At 43.3% G+C, this 14,312-nt stretch overlaps 1 pseudogene; it reads right to left on the bottom strand.

Moving 5' to 3' along the window:
- Positions 1-12,253: 12,253 nt before the first annotated feature.
- On the bottom strand, positions 12,254-12,574 carry LOC110146878 (non-histone chromosomal protein HMG-14 pseudogene; annotated as a pseudogene).
- Positions 12,575-14,312: the final 1,738 nt, after the last annotated feature.

Genomic DNA, 14,312 nt, shown 5'->3' with positions numbered 1-14,312 from the left:
AAGGCTCGGACACAGCTGAGCAACTAGAATAACGACAAAGTTCAGTTAGAGCAAGTGGGTCCCACACTGAACTTTGCATCCTTTGAAGGGGGTCCCAATGGCAAGCATTGAATGCTGCCAGCTCATTTTTTAATGAATTGGAATATTAATATAATTGCTTTACGATGTTGTGTTCGTTTCTGCAGCACAACAAAGTGAACCAACTATACGTATACATACATCCCCTCCTTCACGGACCTCCCTCCCACCCACCACCATCCCACCCCTCTAGGTCATCATGGAGCGCTGAGCTGAGCCCCCTGCGATTTAACACACGGTCGTGTATATATATCAATGCTCCTCTCCCAAATTGTCCCACCCTCGCCTTGGCCCTGTGTGGACATGTCGAATCTCTGTCTGTGTCTCTATTCCTGCCTTAGAAATAGGTTCATCTGTACCATTTTTCTGAATTCCACATACCTAGACAGCCGTTGGGAGACATAATTTAAAAGAAGCGGTGGCAATTGTTTGAAAGACAACCAGAGATATCATACCAAGATAATCTGCTTGCTTCTTTTTTCAGACTAACCTGCTGCAGGTCCCAAAACCAACATTTGAATGATGTTCTCAGAGGATCTAGTCCATGGCAGAATTTGGGGAAAGGAAAAAGATCATGGGAAATGAACAGTAGATGACAATTCTAGAAGGAAACCTGTGTGTCATGGGTGACTTTGCACCACTCGGAAGTATAGTTAAGTTGGCTTCGAGCTTCTGGGGATGATGAATCATGAGAGAGGTAGACTTGGGGAAGGAAAGAGGGGACACTCCAAGGAAGTTTACGCAACACTAAATACCCATCGAAAGCCATCAAAGAGAAAACTGTAAAAAAAAAAATACAACAAAAAACCCCAGCAGATTTAGCAATGAGGAAACAACCAGGTATCTGGGAACTATTCTTTGCTCTGGTTTTTAGGGACAAGTGATTCATGAACCACACTAGTCAGCCCTGGAAGCTAAGTTTTTCACTATACTGTGATGAAGAAATACAAAAAGGCATCATGGATGCATCTAGGCATTTCTGGTGATAGGATGACAATTATTCTAGTGTGGCTCAGCAAGAATCAGACTGGGAGAGGTGAAGGTGCCCGTGGTCACCTGCTGGAAAAGCCAGATGCAGAGTTCACGCTGAGGTCAGGTCTGATTGCAAACCTCGTGCGCCTGGCTGGTGTGGTTTCTGAATTTCTGAATGCAGGTCACGAGCCCAACCCAGGATGCGTCTAAATGTAGATTTGTAAATATTCACTGAACAGAAAGCCATGATCCTCAAACTGAAAATATATATCAAGTGTGCAGTCAAAGAAAATATTACCTAGTATCTGCTGCTTTCCAGAAGGTACATAAAATGAAGCATAGTGGAAAAAGAAAATTTGGCATTGTCACTTTGCCCTAATCTTTCATTTCAGGAGAGAGAGAGAGAAAGAAGGGGAAGGGGCAGGTGTGTGTCTCAAATATTCTTGAGTGAACTCCCCCCAACCGCCCTGTGTACCTTTCTTCCTCTGTCACTGCCCTGTTTTCCCTTGCTTTCTCCACGAGGCTACTGTCTTCCCTTCCTTCTTCTTCCTACCTTGGTGGAACAAGCAGGTACTTACAGGATTCTCCATCTTTGCGGCTCTTTTCTGACCTGGCTCCCTCCGGTTCTCAGAGCATCTCTTTCCTACCTTTCCATCAGATTTTTCAAGCCCGCAGCTTCTCCTTATCCCTGCTCCCTATGTCTGGCAAGACACTAGAACTTTCTGGAGGGTGAAAAGCTGACAAGACTCCTTCCTTCCAGAGCCACATCCTCTCCACCAGTTGGAATCCCCATGACTTATGAGGGTCCTTGAAACCTGGGAGCTGAATTTCTACCAGAGTGGGCTCCCAGGACCCGCTGCTGAGGCAGCAAGGCCTGGCTGCCTGGCCCCCAGGGCTGATGGAGGCAAAGCGAGGATGGAGAAGAGAGAAAAGACAGGCAGAAGGGAGATGGTGGCTCCTGGTAGCATCATCAGGGATGAAGCTGGGGTGAGTGGCCCCAGGAACAGTCTTCCACTGTCTCTCCTGAGCCCCCCGGAAGGTGTTGTCCAGCTCTCCTCCAGGCTGTCCCCTCTCTCTCTGATGAGCCTGGGTGGCTTCCCGCAGAGGATGGAGCAGGTGAGTTTCCTGGTCCCAAGGCTGCCTGAGAGACAGAGCTTGGGCAAAGAATGGGTGGATGGTCAGTGGTCCAGAACCAGAAGGGGCCAGATGCCAATGAGCAGAGAACGCAAGAGGAGGAGTGAGAGGCAGAGAACCAAAACCTTTCCAGGTTCACACTGTGCGGCCTGAAGGAGCAACGACAGACTAGTTGGAAGGAAGCGGCGGGAGGGCAGACAGTCGAGGAGCGCAGGTCTAGGAGGACGCAAACCATACAACAGTCAGTAAACTGAAGCTGGGTCCCGGGGCCAGCTTAGAGCAGTTTCCAGAGTTCTGGGTAGACACTGGGTGGCAAGACATGCCAGCAGGAGGCTGGCGAGAGGCTGTAGGGGTAGGTGCTATTCCAAGAAGTCTGCCCAGGACGAAAGGAAGTGGGTGGTGAGAGACAGGGTCTGCTTTAGCTCAGGTTGCTATGACGAAACGCCAGAGATGGGGCAACTTACAATCAGCTGGCAGTTATCTCTCATGAGTCTGGAGGCTGGAAGTCCAAGGACAAGTTGCTGGTCTTGAGCAACGTCTGGAGAGGTCCGTCTCCCAGGTTCATAGACAGTGTCTTCTTCTTCTGTCCTCACCCAGAGGAAGGTGTCAGGGAGCCCTCCGGGGTTGTTTTTAAAAGGACACTGATCCCATTCATGAGTGTTCTATTCTCATGGCCTAATCACCTTCCAGAGGACCTATTTCCTAACACCAACACCTTGAGGGCAGGATTTAATATGCAAATCTGGAGGACAGACACTCAGACCATAGCAGAGTCAGAGTGGACACAGTGGACAGTGTCTTCCGCCTTCAGGTACCATGGCCTCATGTTGGTGACCCACAGAGGCAGTATTTCTTTGAATAAACCATCTGGGTATGTTTCCAGGGGTGAGGGAGTTTGAGGTTAGTATTAAGAGATGCAAACTATTATAGATAGGATGAATAAACAAGGACCCGCTACATAGCACAGGGAATCATATTCAATATCCTGGGATAAACCATAATGGAAAAGAATACAAATAAGAATGTATGTATATGTATAACTGAGTCTCTTTACTGTAGAGAAGAAATTAACACAACATTGTAAATCAATTATATTTCAATAAAGACTTAAAAATAAACAAAGTAGAAATTAGTTTTTAAAACTTGGCCAGCTTGTATTTTATTTTAGTGAAAACATCTCACTTAATTCAGCTCAGAAATGCCCTTGGTGTAGACAGCTGTGCTCATGAAGGCCTTGTTTTCAAGTCCCCAGTAAACAACAACCTCCTATCAGCTCGCTTTCTGAATTCTCATAGTATGATTGTCTGGTGTCTTGGGCATTTATGTCTGCAATTTTCGTTCCAAAAGTGGTTATTTGAGACAGAGTTCAAGTTTCACAGCTGGGATGTTCTCTTTCTCCTCCTGGGCTCGTTTATGTCAGGGCAACAGGCTAGACACAACGGATACTCTAAATACCTGTGGAAATGAATTAAAACGAAGTGCTTGGACAAAGGTCAGCAGGCTTCCACGGAAGGCCCAGATAATCACCTTATCTTCCTTAGGCACCTTGATCAAATTATTTTATAACCACACATACACGTGAGATTGGTCAGGCCTCCCCAGGAAGTAACCTCACCAAATACTGAACAATGAACTGATCTGTTCAAAGTCCTCCAAGTGAAACCACAGCTGAGATAAGAGTTCTAAACCACCTTCCAGGGTCAACAATAGTTCCAGCTGGGAGAAGCAGAAAGTAGGCTCAGAAAAAAATAAAATAAAATTAGGCAAATCTTTAAATTGTCCATGAGTTCTCTAGACAGTTCCAAAGTTCAGAAAGCATTCATGTGGCTAGTGCACATTTTCTATTCAAGATAATTGGGGAAATAAGCCATATTTGCACCTTCTAAAGGACTCAGCAACCTGCTATTCCTAAGAGAACAGCTCAGTGAGCTCAATGCTTCTTTCTGGCTTTTTTGTTTCTTTGGATGTTCTTGGCCCATAGAATCCTTAATTCAGTGGCTCTCAAACTTGGCTGCCTGGCAGAGATTTGAAAGCTCCCTTCAGAGAGGTCTCACCCCTTATCGATTAAAGCAGAACCCCATCTTGCCTGGGAAATCCCACGGACAGAGGAGCCTGGCGGGCTACGGTCAGCGGGGTAGCAAAGAGTCAGACACGACTGAGGTAGGCGCAGGCACTCGCCAGAGGCCCCAGAGCTTCTGATGGCAGAGCCAGGACTGTGGCTGAGGATTCCCAGCTCCCAGGCCTCCCCGACCAGATAGGAGCATGGAAAACCAGAATCTAAAATACGCCTGAGGGCTTTCCTGGAGGCTCAGTGGTAAAGAATTGCCCCCCTGCCAAAGCAGGGGACGCGAGTTCCACCCCTGGCCTGGGAAGACCCCACGTGGCAGAGCAGCTGAACCCACGCTTCACAGCCCCTGGGCCGGGGCTCTGGAGCCCGGGAGCCGCAGTACTGAGGTCTGTGGGCTCCAGAACCTATGCTCTGCAACAAGAGGCGCCGCCGCTGTGAGAAGCCCATGGCCCCCACTGGAGAGCGGCCCCTGCTCACCGCAGCTAGAGAAAAGCCCATGCAGCATGAAGACCTTGCACAGCCGCAAATAAATAAAATCATTAAAAAAACATAAAAGATTAAAAAATAAAGCAGAACCCCAGGGAGTGGACCCAAGTGTTACCAGTGGGGTTACACACTCCCTCCACCCACCACCCCAGTGTTATCTAGTCAGCAAGATCGCAATTCATTGCCTTCATAAGACCATACTGCCAAACCAGACTCCCTCCTCCGAACAAATCTTATTTACTTGACACATGAGAAAAATTCATTTGGGATAGAACAAACCAAATGAAATTCAGATTGTCCAACAGCTGCTCACCGGAACCAATGAAATTATTGCCAGATTTTTTTTTATTTCACCAAAAGCAATAGTTATATTAACTGATGTCATTTACTGATCTCTGTGGTCATGTTAACCTCTTCTGTATTTGCTTTTCTTCTTCCTGAAGTTATTAGATAGCACAGTGACTTTAACCCTGGCTGAACATCAGAATGACCCAGGGAGATAAAAAATAACCAATGCCTTGTTCTTGGGTGTGTGCTGGGCACTGGCATTTGAAATTTTTGCCCAGGCACTATAATGGGTGATATCCAAGTTTGGGAGCCACTGATTCTGTAGTTCTTTCATCAAAAGTCTGTGTTAACACTGCTATATTCAAAACGGATAACCAACAAGGACCTATTGTATAGCACATTGAACTCTGCTTAATGTTATGTGGCAGCCTGGTTGGGAGGGGAGTTTGGGGGACAGTGGATACATATATTGTATACACATAGCTGAGTGCCTTAGCTGTTCACTTGATTAACATATTAATCGGGCTATACTGCAATATAACATAAAAAGTTACAAAAAAGTCTGGGTTAAACACTTTGGTCTTTTTAAGTGAGTCTTTCTTCTGCATTGAGTCTTGAGAATCATTTCATTGTTCATAGGATTCCAGGTTGAGAGGCATTTTCCTTTCCTTTTTCAGTTTCCACTCACCACCTTCTCTCCTTAAGGTTGAAAAGCCAGGTTTTAGTCTAATTATCATTGCTTTGTATAGCTCACCTCCCATTTCTCGCTCTGCTACCCTTTGGATTTTCTCTTTATCCCTGTAATGTATTTTTACTGAAATGCATCTGACAGCGGATTTATTTTTATGTATATTGCTTGCTCCTCTGTGTTACGTTTCTATTTGAAAACTCATGTTTTTCTTCAATTTTGGAAACTTACCTTCTAGTATAAGTTGGATATTTCCTCCAATTTTTCCTATATCCTCTAGTCCTGGAACACCTATCAGATGCAAGTTAGAAGGTCTCATTTTATTTTCCGTATTATTTAAGTCTGGACTTCTATTATTTAAGCCAGACTTAAGTCTGGCTCAGATATAAAGAATCTGCCTGCAATGCAGGAGATCTGGGTTTGATCCCTGGATCAGGAAGATTCCCTAGAAAAGGGAGTGGCAACCCACTCCACTATTCTTGCCTGGATAATTCCATGGACAGAGGAGTCTGGTGGGCTATAGTCCATGAGGTCATAAAGAGTCAGACAGTACTAAGTGACTGACCACACACACACACACGCACACACACATCATCTAAGTCTCTTTCATATTTTTCCTTTTTTAAAAAAATCTCTCTGCCTGTTAGCAATAATGCTTTCATAAACTTTCTATTTCACTATTTGTCTTTTTAACTACACCTGTGTTAGGGCTGGGTTCGATCCCTGAGTTGGGAAGATCCCCTGGAGGAGGGCATGCAACCCACTCCAGTATTCTTGCCTGGAGAATCCCCATGGACAGAGGAACCTGGTGGGTCCATGGGGTCACAAAGAGTCGGACATGACAGAGCAACTAAGAACAGCGCAGCACATGTTAGGGCTTATCCAGTTTATTAATTGTTTATCTCAATAGGTATCTAAAATGTTTTCTATTGTGATAAAAGTCACACAATGTAAAACATACTATTTTAGCTATATTTAACTGTACAGTTCAGTGTCACTGAGTAGGTTCACACTGGTTTGCAACCCTCACCATCATTCATCCCCCAACTTTTTAACCTTCTTAAACTGAAACTTTGCTCCCATCAAACACTAACCCCATCCCACTCCCCACCCTCTGGCCCCTGGCATCTACCAATGTACCTTCTTTTTGTTTTATATTTTTAGGATGCTTAAAGATTATGCTTTCTAATACTTCAAATATTTAAAAACCTCGTAATAGTACTTCGCGCATGTGGAATTTCCTAAATTTGATACTATTTTGGTTTATTTATGACTACTTACAAGAAGACTCAGTAATAATGTCCATTCATTGGAGTCTTTTTCTTTGTTTGAACCTGTTGGAACCGGATTGATGAACTACTTTAGGCAAATGAGATGGTCAAATTCATGGCAATATGAATTATAAGGGTTCTCATTTAATGGCAATGAAACTTCAAAGGAATTTCCATATTTTATCCCCATTGTGTTTTTGGAAGCTAGTATCCTATTCAGAGGTTAAAGAGTGTGAATAGCTCATACAATCCTGTAAAAATTTTAACTGGCTGCCCTTTGATAAATAAAGTCATTGTAAAGAATGACTTTACAATGTAAAAAATTTCCCTTACAGAGTGAAAAATGAATACATGGCATTTCAAATTCAATTTTGGAAGTACTAATAAGTACTGACCCATAACAATATATACTAGCTACCTTGTAAACTGTCCTTCATTAGCAACAACGAAGAATCAACAAAATTACCTTTATTCTCACATCTCAAAACAATTCTGCAAATTCTTAGTGAAGTTTAAGTATAGTCACTACCAACGTATTTTCTGGCTCTTATGAATTTGACTATTCTCGGTACCTTGTATAAATGGAATCAAATGGTATTTGTCTGTACCCAATGTGTACTGGAATGCATTCTTAAGGTTAACTTAAGTTTTAATTTCCAGGATCTCCAATCAGACTGTTTTTAAATCTAATTCTTCTTGATTCACAGCTGCTTGTTTCATGTTGACATTGTTGTCATTTAGTCGCTAAGTCGTGTCTGACTCTTTGTGACCCCATGGACTGTAGCCCGCCAGGTTCCTTCTGTCCATGGGATTTTCCAGGCAACAATACTGGAGTGGGTTGCCATTTCCTCTTCAGGGGGTCTTCCTGACCCAGGGATCGAACTGACATCTCCTGCATTTGACAGGCGGGTTCTTTACTGCTGAGCCGCCAGGGAAGCCCACTTGCTTCGTGGAATCCCATTTTGCATGTGTGTGTTTCTAGTGTTATTCTTTCCTCTGTTGCTTTGAAGAGCACACACAGCATGTTAAAGTTCTCCAGTAATCAATCTGTTACTTAGATTTCCTCAGGAGAATTCTTCCATTTTTTGCACTTGTGGGAAATGTTTTTTAGGCATTTTTTTTTGTCTGAAACATCATCTTACAGCTCTTGTTGTTTTGCTTGTTAGCTCTCTACTTCCTTCTCTCATCCTGGTATGGCTGACAGACTCAGGGTTAACTCACCTGTAACTCCACCCCATCCAAGGTCAGACAAACAACCCTCAAAAGCAGTCCAGCTTTTTGTGCGTGGGCGGAAAGGCATGCCCTGCTCTTCATTTCCTAGAGTGAGCTGGCTCCAGGCTTCATGAACACGCTGGGTGTCTTTGGTGTCCTTTCCCAGTTAGGATGTGTAATCCTGGTGGCACTGCCCGAGTCTGGGCCTGGAAACCAATAGGCTGGCAATTTTTGCCTCTTCTCTGAGTATCCTCAATCACTTTTAAGCCCATAATATGAAAAAAAAAAACTGTGTAAATAAAATATTTTGTATATATGCTTTGAGCTTCTCTGGTGGTGGCTCAGACTGTAAAGAATCTGCCTGCAATGCAGGAGACCCAGGTTCGATTGATAGGTGGGGAAGATCCCCTGGAGAAAGGAATGGTAACCCACTCCAGTATTCTTGCCTGAGAAATCCCATGGTCAGAGGACCCTCTCGGGCTATAGTCCATGGGGTTGCAAAGAGCTGGACATGACAGAGATTAACATACACACATGTATGATGACATATACATATGATGACATACATGTATGATATACACGTATGTTTTGGTGGCAAGAAACAGAAAACCCAACTCAAAGTGGTTTTAAAACAAAGAATTATTGTGTCCTGCACTTGCATAGGTCAGGAAGCAACAGTTAGAACTGGACATAGAGCAACAGACTGGTTCCAAATAGAAAAAGGAGTATGTCAAGGCTTTATATTGTCACCCTGCTTATTTAACTTATATGCAGAGAACATTATGAGAAACACTGGGTTGGAAGAAACACAAGCTGGAATCAAGATTGCCAGCAGAAATATCAATAACCTCAGATATGCAGATGACACCACCCTTATAACAGAAAGTGAAGAGGAACTAAAAAGCCTCTTGATGAAAGTGAAAGAGGAGAGTAAAAAAAGTTGATTTAAAGCTCAACATTCAGAAAACTAAGATCATGACATCTGGTCCCATCACTTCGTGGGGAAATGGAGAAACAGTGGAAACAGTGGCTGACTTTATTTTTGGGGGCTCCAAAATCACTGCAGATGGTGATTGCAGCCATGAAATTAAAAGACGCTTATTCCTTGGAAGGAAAGTTATGACCAACCTAGAAAGCATATTAAAATGCAGAGACATTACTTTGCCAACAAAGGTCCATCTAGTCAAGGCTATGGTTTTTCCAGTGGTCATGTATGGATGTGAGAGTTGGACTGTGAAGAAAGCTGAGTGCTGAAAAATTGATGCTTTTGAACTGTGGTGTTGGAGAAGACTCTTGAGAGTCCCTTGGACTGCAAGGAGATCCAACCAGTCCATCCTAAAGGAGATTAGTCCTGGGTGTTCATTGGAAGGACTGATGTTGAAGCTGAAACTTCAATACTTTGGCCACCTCATGCAAAGAGTTGACTCATTGGAAAAGACCCTGATCCTGGGAGGGATTGGGGGCAGAAGGAGAAGGGGATGACAGAGGATGAGATGGTTGGATGGCATCACTGACTCAATGGACATGAGTTTGAGCAAACTCTAGGAGATGGTGAAGGACAGGGAAGAGTGCTGCAGTTTATAGGGTTGCAAAGAGTCGGACATAACTTAGCAACTGAAGAACAATAACAAGCCTAAAAAAAATGAAAGCTTACCCACTTTCCCTGGGGAAATCGTAGCCCAGAGGATAGAACTGCTAAAAAGAAAACAAAGAATGGCAGGTGTATGTGCGCGTGCATGTGTGATATCATGCTTGAGAAAATGTACACATGTAAAATTAAGTGCATGGGTGTGTACATACATGTGGGTGTACAGGTGTGAGGGCATGAGCATGCACCTGCATATGCATGTGGGCATGTGTGTGAACAGGTGTGCGTGTGTGTGTTCATATACAACTGCACTCTCCACCATGCATAGATATCTGGGGCTCCCAGAAAGCAAAAGTAGAATGTAAAGATCAGCTCACTCACCATCTCTTTCGATCCCACTCTGGACTTAGAGCAAAAGACCCAGAGGTCTACCAACATCTACACATTTTTATTCTGCAGCAGGAAAAAAAGCTTGGTGACAACAACAACAAAATTGGAGAGAGGTAAATATTCAGTTTGCCCCAGAAATGTCAAAGAACCACCTATTTACACCTGAGAAATGGAACCCTTCCTGCCATATCAGTAAACAAGGATGCCACAGTCATCAGCAATCACAGTCCTCCAATGCGAGCTAGGGAGCCCTAAAGAAGCTCAGAAATTCAAATACCCGCTGTCTTTGCTCAGTTGTGAGTCGATGTTGTTCAGTGTTGAGTCCATGATGCCATCCAACCGTCTCATTCTCTGTCACTCCCTTCTCTTCCTGCCCTCAGTCTTTCCCAGCATCAGGGTCTTTTCCATCTAGTAGCCATCAGACTACAGCCACTGCCTGCAGTGAGCCCCAAGGGAGCTCAGGATGTGAAAATACAGGATACTGGCTTCAGGTAGGTGAAGCGCATATAAAAGGAACGATTTCAATGACCCCAGACTCTTGCATCTTCCCGTATATTGAAAAGTGCTAAATTCCTTAACTTGAGATAGCTGGTTTTCTTTAATTAACAATAATCTTTTGATGTTCAGACTACCTGTCCTTTGTTGCAAAATTTCGATATAACCTGGCTTCTCCCCTTGCCTCCTCAGATCAGTTATCTCAGGGTTACTTGAGGTGCTGTCTCCTGGACTTGGAGTCCTAAAATTTCCCACTGAATAAAACATAACTCTCAACTTTTAGGTTGTGCATAATTTTTCAGTTGATACGTCTCCCTTAAAAAAAGAGAGTCAACTCCCATGTTACTTGATATTATGCATCAGCAACCCAATGGTCATGAGTTTGAGCAAACTCTGGGAGATGGTGAAGGACAGGGAAGCCTGGCATGCTGCAGTCCACCGGGTCGCAAAGAGTTGGACCCGATGGAGCAACTGAACAACAACAACAAATAAAATTTCAAACAATCCAATAGCTTCAGTGCACTGAACTTGAGAGAATTGCAGATATTTTCATCTGTGCAGACTCATAGTCACCACGCTGTCACGGCCCCTTCGAGCTCCCTGGGCCCTCCATCCACCCCTGCTCATCAAGAAGGGTTCAGGTAACACATGAACCTCAGGGCACAGGTTTTAATTATTAGAAAATTCCAGACCAAAAATCCTATGGATGCATTACTCTTTAAATAACCAAACAACCCCAAACAAGTTCAGTTGATACTGAAAACTCTACCAAAACAGTAATTTTTTTTTTTTCTTCTATAACTGAGATTTTATTGGTTGTTTTGAGGATCACTACACAGACATTTCAATTTGTACACAATTCTTCACATACATACCAGAAATCTAAAATATCATGTAGTTGTGATTCTTAACAGTTATTCCAGTGACTTTCCAGCTTAAAATTTGGAGCAAACTTTCCTTAAAAGGATATCAAGTAACAATATCTTCAACTATTGGTATGTTGTTACATCATAAGTCCCACTGATTCACAATTTAATATCATATACACTACATACCCAAACTGTCAATTGTTCACAGCACATTAACCAAGTTACTAGGAAAACTGGACTACCACGACCAAAGATGTTATAGTATAGTGCACAAAATTCTGACCAGGAGAGCCAAGATCAAAAAGTGGTTTGCTGCAGGAAATAATTCTACCAAAACAATACGGGAAGAGAAGTAATTTAAAGTGTTCAAGACATTAAATGCACAACTGACTCCAAACTGCCATTTAGTATGCTTTTGTATTATAGGATATAAAAGCTACCCCCCATCTATGGAATGTTAAGCTGACACCCAGGACAATCAAAGCCTCCTGTATCCAATATCCCACTATTTTCTGGTTGTATCAAAAAATAAACAACCAGCAAATGATTTCACCTCTTAGAAAAAAGCATTTACACTTAAAAAATGGGATGAGGTGGGATTCCCTCCTTTTAAAAAATGTTTCTAGAGCTACTAAAAAATTTGCATTTACAAAATAGTTGATAAAAATATTCCTCTGGATTGTACAAGAAGGGAAACAGGGACCACTGGCAGGACTGAGTGTGTGGTTATTAATCAGACTTGGCTTCTTTCTCTTCTGCTTCATCAGAGGCTGGGCTCTCCTCGTTTTCAGTCTCTCCCTTTTCTGCAGGCAAGTCTTCTTTAGTCTCTTGGTTGGCCACTTCCGCTTGTTTTCCCTTTGCTCCTCTTTTCCCTTTTGTTTGCACTTTTTAATCTGAAGATTTATCCTTTCCCGCCGCCTTTTTTGGCTTCGTTTCCACTTTTGCAGGAGCCGGTTTAGCTGACAACCTCGCCGATCTCCTCTTGGGCTCCTCCTTCGCCGCCCCCTCGGCGGAGCGGACCCTCCTCTGGGGCATCGTGGCGGCGGGGCGGGCGAGAGCCTTCGCGAAGCTTAGTAGCCTGACCGCTGCCTCTCCTCCCGCCGCCCGAGCTGCTGGGACCCGCGGCGGGGGTCCGAAACAGTCATTTATAAGCAGACAGCAGCAACCGAAAGCCACAGCCAACTCAAAACACCTCTAAAGGTGCCAAGAAAGAAAAATTTTCAGATATCACTGCACCGATCCCTAAATAAAGTGCTTTTCCTAAAAAACTCATCCCCCAATAGGTTGCTTCGGTTTAAGTTCTCATACTGTTTCTCTTCTTATTAATACAATGTACTCATACTTGCTTTTTAAATTAATGTTTTTATTGTGAAATATATTACCGTGTTTTTTTTTTTTCCAGTTTTTGTTTTGTTTTGGTTTGCTTTTACAAAAAGCAAGCTTCTTTCTCCTGAAAGTACAATAGCCTGAAATGACCTCGCTCAGGGCTTGGTTGCTCTGCTTCGAGTTAACCACCTGGTTGAATCACTCACAAAAGATAAAGAAGAAAAGGCATTTAACAGGGATTGAATTATTCCGGAAGGAATGATCTCACACACAGAGACTGATCGAGGGTGTTAAAACAAGCCTTTTAAAAATCACATTAAAAGCAATAGGGTGTCTATGTTATGTAAATTTGCTTACAAAAGGAATGAAAAAGAAGCAATGTTCTGATGTAAACAGATAGTTACAGTTTGGGATAAAGTTTCTAGTGACAGCATCCTGTTTGAGTTGACTGGCTGGATGGAGCTGAAGGAATTGAGACAAAACTGAAAACTATACAATGTGCCCCGAAAAACTATGAGCTCAAAAGTCACAAGGAAACTGCATGACAAACAGGCAGGTAATGAATTTGAATGAAATGCTTCTTTGAACAGGAGCATGGAAAATCATTTGAAATTGATATAGATAATACCGGATATTTTAATATATGTAAGGAAATCAATAAATTTTGTATTTCAGGGAAAGATTTGACTATTTAATCTTAGTTATTCATCTTTCACAGATTTTTCCTCTGAAAACATCTTTAATGGTCAGGGTTACCATCTTCAAGGACAAAAGGCGGCTTCCTGAATTTAGGTGAAGAAGGAGATCCAACCAGTCCACCCTAAAGGAAATCTGTCCTGAATATTCATTGGAAGGAAGCTCCAATACTTTGGCCACCTGATGCGAAGAACTGACTCATTTGAAAAGACCCTGACGCTGGGAAAGATTGAGGGCAGGAGGAGAAGGGGACAACAGAGGATGAGATGGTTGGATGACATCACTGACACGATGGACATGAGTTTGAGTAAACTCTGGAAGTTGGCGATGGACAAGGAGGCCTGGTGTGCTGCAGTCCATGGGGTCACAGAGAGTTGGACACGACTGAGTGACTGTGTGAACTGAGGGGACACTCCGGGGTGTAACATCAACACTACTTTTGCAATTTTAGTAAATTAGCAACATGCTAATTTTATCCAGATGAGCTTCTCCAGTGACTCAGCTGTAAAGAACTCACCTGCCAAGTAGATCCCCTGGAGGAGGAAATGGCAACCCTCCCGTATTCTTGCCTGGAGAATCCCATAATCCCATGGACAGAGGAGCCTGGCAGGCTACAGTCCATGGGGTCACAAAGAGCTGGACATGACTTAGCAGCTGGGCAGCAACAAAAACACAGATAAAGAAAACAAACTGCGCTGTGCTGTGCTAAGTCACTCAGTCATGTCCGACTCTGCAACTCTACGGTCTGTAG

This window comes from Odocoileus virginianus, chromosome 4, assembly GCF_023699985.2.
Source record: "Odocoileus virginianus isolate 20LAN1187 ecotype Illinois chromosome 4, Ovbor_1.2, whole genome shotgun sequence".
Taxonomy (NCBI): Eukaryota; Metazoa; Chordata; class Mammalia; order Artiodactyla; family Cervidae; genus Odocoileus; species Odocoileus virginianus.
Note: the sequence above shows the minus strand (reverse complement) of the source record. Positions and strands in the feature narration are given on the sequence as shown.